Genomic DNA, 6,585 nt, shown 5'->3' on the forward strand with positions numbered 1-6,585 from the left:
ATATATATATATATATAAAATATATGTATACAACAATAGCTAGATCTAGAGCTAGAATGAGAGCAAGAGCGAGAGAGATAGAGACATATCTTGTTGAAAGTCTTCTAGCCTTTCATTGGCCTCTACCCTCATAATTTGATATCTTTTTTCCAAGGACTGGTCCCTCCTGACAAAATACCCTAAGTATGTGAGATGAAGTTTCATCAGCCTTGTCTCTAAGGAACACTCTGGTTCCACTCCTCCAAGGCAGACTTGCTGATTCATTTGACAGTCCATTGGATATGTAAGGCTCTACACCAACACCACAATTCAGAGTTGTGTTCCTTTTGCCGAAGTCATCAAAGTTAGTAGTCAGCTTTAGATCAGACATAAAGCTCTCTTTTTGCCAAAGTTCAAACATTTTTCAAGGGCCAGTCCTTGGAAAAAGACATCATACTGAGGAAGATAGAGAGTCAAGCAAAGAGGCAGCTCCTTGGTGAGATGGATTGACAAGTGACTGTAGAAATCAGCTTGAACACAGTGGAAGATCATAAAGATGGCTCAGAATAGGGCAAGGTTTCTATCTGTTGTTCATTGAGCTGCTATGAGTCATAGTCAACTGGACTGTACTTAACAACTGTTGAGGGAACTAGCTGGAACTCTAACCCAGTCTTTCTGACCACAGAACCTACACATTTAACCACTGCAACTAAGGGGGGCATTAGCCATTTTCAGAGCCTCTTTTGAGACCCAGTTAAAGGATGAGAATGCCACTGTATCCATTTTCCCCACAAGAATCTTCCAGATGACGTTTGCTTCCTGGCCTCTACTGAGAAGGAAGTTCTCAAGAGGCCTTAAGCCCAACACTTGAACCCACATATTTCTCACGAACGCTCAGCGGAGGGGAAAATACACACAGAAAAACATTTGTTATCTAAACATCAACTAAAACACCCACACTCACCATACCTCTTCTCCCAACCCCACCACCATCACTACAATGTGGCCTCTGTCCCCAGCTGTGAATTGCTTGGGAGATGTTTATTTCCAGCACATGCCCTTGGTTGAGCAGCAGCAGCTGGACCAATCTGGGGGTTACCACTTCTGGCTGAACAGGAAATCAGTCCCCCTGCAGAACTAAGTGTGGACAAGTAGAGTCTCCAAGTAGTAGTGCCTGTCCAGCCTGCTATGCATTTGATCACAGAGATGAGGTCAGACCCTCAGTGTGTAAGCAGAGACATTGAGGGAAGTAGTATCCCCTTTAAATTCCAGCTACTGGATTTAAACAAGGCTGGCTGGAAGGGGAGGTCAGAGAGTGGATTTCATCACTGATCATATAATCACAAATGTTTTCATGGTTTGTCTTGAGTTGTGTTTCCCAGTCTTCCTCTCTTTGATTTCTGTAATTTGTGCTGCTCAGAAATCCCTGGTGCCTACAGCCTGGAATGCTAGCACCAGCTCTCGTCTGAATGGGGTACGGGACACACTTGTATCCAGCACCCTTCAGTTGACTTTCTGAGCATCTGCTGCCCCCTCCTGAGTTCCTACTGCTGCTTGAGAGCTGGTGATCCTGACCCATATTTCATACTGAAGTATCTTGCCTTTCTCTTCACTATTAAATCTCCTATTCTGTTCAAATTCCTGGGAGCAGAAATCAATGTGATACATAAGTTCACATGATTCATAGGGAGTCCTGGTGGCCTTGTATGTAGAGAACTGTGCTGCTGACCTAAAGGTGACAATTCTCTGCCAGTTCAAATACACCAGGAGCGTCAAGGGAGAATGATGAGCCATCTCCTCCCGTGCACTATACAGCCTCTGAAAATCCACTGGAGCATCAGTTGTGAGTCAATTCTGACTTTTCAGCAATGTGTGATGTGTAAATGGCTGATATTGGATTTACAGGTTATTCTGCTTCACATGGGAAATTTTCTTTATTTAAAGAGTGTGTCTGCAGCCAGAAACTGAGATGGCAGAATATCTGGCATTCCCAGACATTCCAGGTGCATGGACAGACGAGGGAAAGTCTGGAGGTAATATAATGACAGTAGGTTGTGACGTTCACTGTATCCCATCCATATCCATTGGATTCAAACCCTGACCTCACCATCTTTTAGCTAGGAAACTTGGACAAGTCAAGTTGTTTACCTCTCCAAACCATCTGCTTTAGGTTGAGTTGCCCTGCAAGTGAACTCTGATCCAAATATTTAAGGGCAAGAAGGTTTGCACAATGTGATTCCCAGAAATACTGGTTAGGAACAAGGAAATAAGACAAAGAAAAGAAAGAAGCTGATACAGAATATATTCACAAACATTTGCACTGTGGACAACTGGGACTCAGTACTAGGTATAGAACAAGGCTTCATAGAACAACCCTTCAGGAGGAATGTGAGTGCTGGGTTTTTAACCAGAAATTCCCATCAGGCATTGAGAGGAAACTGTTCTTGTTAATTCTCTATCACACTTAGTCTGCTAAGAGATCCCCAGAAGCCAAAAAATGCTTTTATTCTTGAAGATGGAAGCAGTAGGATCTGGCTTTCATTGCTGTTGTTATTATTAGGTGCCTCAAGTCAACTATGGCTCATAGGAACTCCGTGAACAACCCATCTGAATCTTGCTCTAACCCATGCCATCTCAGCATCTCTAATATATTTGGGTCCATTGTTACAGTCACTTTGTCAGTCCATCTTGTTTAGGTTCTTCCTCAGTCTCTGACCCTGCCAAGCAAGATGTATTTTTCTAAAGACTGGCCCCTCCTGACAACATGTTCAAAGTAGGTGACATGAAGTTCCACCATCCTTGCCCCTAAGGAGCCCTGTGGTTGCACTTCCTCCAAAACAGACTTCTTCCTTCTTTTGGCAGCCCCTGGGATAGTCTGTATGTTCTCCAACACCACAAGGCAAAGGCGTTGAGTCTTCTTCTGTCATCCTTATTCCTCATCCAGCTTACACATGCATGTTACTGTGTACTGTCGAATCAGAACCAACCCACAGCTGACCTTTTGGCAAGTTTTCAGAGGCAGTTAGGTGAATGGGAGGAGACTGCCCATCATTCTCCCATGGAGCAGCTGGTGGCCTTGAACAGTGTGCCTTCTGGATTGCAATCCATCTTCTTACCACTAGACCACCAGAGTTCCCTTACAGATGCATGGTGTTGGTGTGTGCCATCAAGTTGGAATGGACCCTCCCTACAGTGGGTTTTCAAAGGTGGTTAATCGCACAAGAGGAAATTACCCATCCTTCTCTTGTGGAGGAACTGGTGGATTTGAACTGTGTGCCTTCAAGATCGCAGCACAGCTTCTTACCCCTAGGCCACCATAGCAAGTAACTGTGAAGGGTCAAGGACTGCAGCCTTCAGTATGGACTAAGGCTCAATGTCAAGAAGACAAAGATTCTCGCCACTGGACCAATTAGCAACGTCAGGATGGATGACAAAGAGATTGAGAGTGTTCACAGCTTCAGTTTGCTCGGCTCCACAGTCAACACTCTTGGTACCAGCAGTCAGGAAATCAAAAAGCGTATCGCGATGGGAAAGTCTGCTGTTAGGGACCTCTCTAAAGTACTCAGGAGCAACAGTGTCTCTCTGGAGACTAAGGTGCGCCTGATACAGGCCATGGTATTTGCAATCGCTTGTTATGCATCAGAGAGTTGGACAATGACTAGGGAGGACAGAAGGAGAGTGGATGCTTTTGAGCTGTGGTGCTGGAGAAGGGTACTGAATGTACCCTGGACTGCCAGGAAAACAAACAGATTCATCTTGGAGAGGATTAAACCAAGCTACTCCTTGGAGGCAAGGATTCTGGGGCTTCGTCTGACATACTTTGGACATGTTTCCAGGAGGGACGGGTCCTTGGAGAGGGACATCATGCTTGGGAGGGTGGAGGGACAGCGCAGGAGGGCAAGACCCTCTATGAGATGGATTGATTCGGTGACTGGGGTAATCAGGATGGGTGTGTCAGAGGCAGTGCGGTTGGAGCAGGACAGAGCAGGGTTTAGGGCTGTTGTGCATAGGGTCGCTATAAGTCGGAAATGACTCGATGGCACATAACAACAACAACAACATGGCTTTGGATCACGTATAGCAAGTAAATAAAAAGAACATGACTTTGGATCATGTGCACTTTAGTCTTTAAATTACATCCTTACTTGTTAGCACTCTGGATTTCACAGGACTGATTAAAGTGTGGAGGAATATGAAAGGAGCAGCAACAACATGTGCAAAGCAATTCATTCATTGGGCATCAAGTACCCCACTGAATCGTGAAGGATTGACAGGATGAGACCTGCCAGAAAAGTAGCATAGTAACTTGTCTGTTCTGTGGAGAGTGCTTAATCAGTGAGATTATGGACTCTGTTATTCACATTCTGGGGATGCTGAGTACCAACTAGATTGGAGGGTACAATATTTTTTTTAGAGAGAAAAACAGAAAGCAAGCAATTAAAGACAGAATCAACCGTCATTAAATCCATTCATGAAGGTCAAACAGGACATAGATTTGATCCAATGGGCAGCAGGGCTGGTGGGATGCAGGGTACATGGTGAGTAGAGAAAAAAGCACCAGGAAGGTAGGAAAAATACAGCATCTTTACACAATTTTACATAATGAACATGTACGTCCATGATGTCTCAGGGGAACATGAGGAGAGCTAGAGATGATCCAACTGCACCAAAAAGCCTTCTGGAACTGGTCACAAGGCAAAGAGCTTGCATATTCCTGACTACTGTGGGCAAAGGACTCCTGGTGGTACAGGGGTAAAGTGCTTGACTGCTAACCAAAAGGCCGGCAGTTCAAAGTCACCCACTGCTCTGTAGAAAAAAACCATGTCAATGTGCTTCTGTAAAAGTTTACAGCTTTGGAAAAAGTTCTGCCTTGTTGTGTAGGGTCGTGCTGAGTTAGAATCCACTCAACAACAATAAGTTTTAGTATGAAAAACGCCACTCAAAAATCTCCACACCCATCAACAAACGAATGGCTAGAGAAGCTGTGGTATATTCACACAATGGAATACTATGCTGCATTGAAAAACAAGGAACTCATGCAATATTATACAAAATGGGTGACCCTGGAAGACATTATCCTGAGTGAAATATCTCTGTCACAAAAAGACAAATATTGCATAGTGCCACTGTTGTAAAGTGGGACTGACATTGGAGCTGGGGGGAAACTAAGAGGGGATAAATAATGTATACTGCATTGAAACAGATGAGAAAGAGAACTGTTTAGGAGGAATATATGATTAGGTATTATTGTCATGACAAGAGTCCAAAATGAAAGCTGCATAGTGGAGTGGACTGGGGCTGAGTGGGGGAATTATATAACAAAAATATATATTTTTTTATTTTTTACTTTTCAAAGAAAAAATCAAACTGGGGAGAGGGGTAGGCAGGGAGCAATGTGTGCAACAGTGAATGAATGTAAATCCAAAGTCTCTGTAAACTCTCATTAAGATAAAAAAAAAATCTGAAAAATAAAAACTTTACAGACTTCTCATTATCTATAGAATTTAAGCAAGACCAAATCCAGAGATGAAGAAGCTTCATCTCATATACTTTTGGCATGCTATGGGAGAGGCTATATTCCCTGGAGAGGGATATCTTGGAAAAGTGGAAAGGCAGCAAAAGAGAGGAAGACCCTCAACCAGGTGGAATAACACAGTGTGACTGCTGTAATGGGCTCAAGTGTCAGAGAGATTGAGGATGGCACGGGATAGGACAGGGCATAGATCTGTTGTTCATTGGGTCATTATGAGTCTTACTCAGCTCAACGGCACCTAACATCCACATAGAATGAAAGCCATACTCCTTACTACGGAATTTTTCAAATCCCTCACTGTGATCTAAAATTTTTTTTTACCTACTATAATGAAATGTGCAGAGAGCTAGAGTCAGAAAATCAAAAGGGCCAGACTCACTCAGCGTTTCTTAAGCTGAAGGAGTTGAAAAACAAATTGAAGCCATGGGTGGCAACATTTAAGGATAGTTTGGGGTGAATGTTGAATGATCCGAGACATATAAAAAGAAGATGGAAGGAGTACACAGAGTCACTGTAACAGAAGGAACTGGCTGACACAGAGGAATTTTATGAAATAACATATGAGCAAGAACCTACGGTGATGAAGGAGGAAGTTCAAGTTGCTATGAAGGAATTGGCAAAAAACAAGGCTCCAGGAGTTGACTGCATACCAATTGATTTATTTCAACAAACAGACGCTGCCCTGGATGTGCTCACTAGGTTGTGCCAGGAAATCTGGAGGACAGCCAGCTGGCCAACTGACTGGAAGAGATTGATATTTGTTCCCATTCCAAAGAAAGGTGACCCAACAGTGTGTGGAAATTATAGAACAATATCATTGATAACACATGCAGGCAAGATTCTGCTGAAAATTATCCAAAAACGTTTGGAACAATATGTCAACAGAGAACTGACAGATGTGCGGGCTGGATTTAGAAGAGGTTGCGGTACTAGGGATATTATAGCTAATGTAAGATGGATCTTGGCAGAAAGCAAAGAATACCAGAAGGATGTCTATCTGTGCTTCATTGACTATGCAAAGGCTTTTGACTGTGTGGATCACAACAAACTGTGGCTGACTCTGAGAAGAATGG

Source organism: Elephantulus edwardii, unplaced genomic scaffold (genome assembly GCF_000299155.1).
Source record: "Elephantulus edwardii isolate Elephantulus edwardi_28Jun2011 unplaced genomic scaffold, EleEdw1.0 scaffold00066, whole genome shotgun sequence".
NCBI classification, from domain to species: domain Eukaryota; kingdom Metazoa; phylum Chordata; class Mammalia; order Macroscelidea; family Macroscelididae; genus Elephantulus; species Elephantulus edwardii.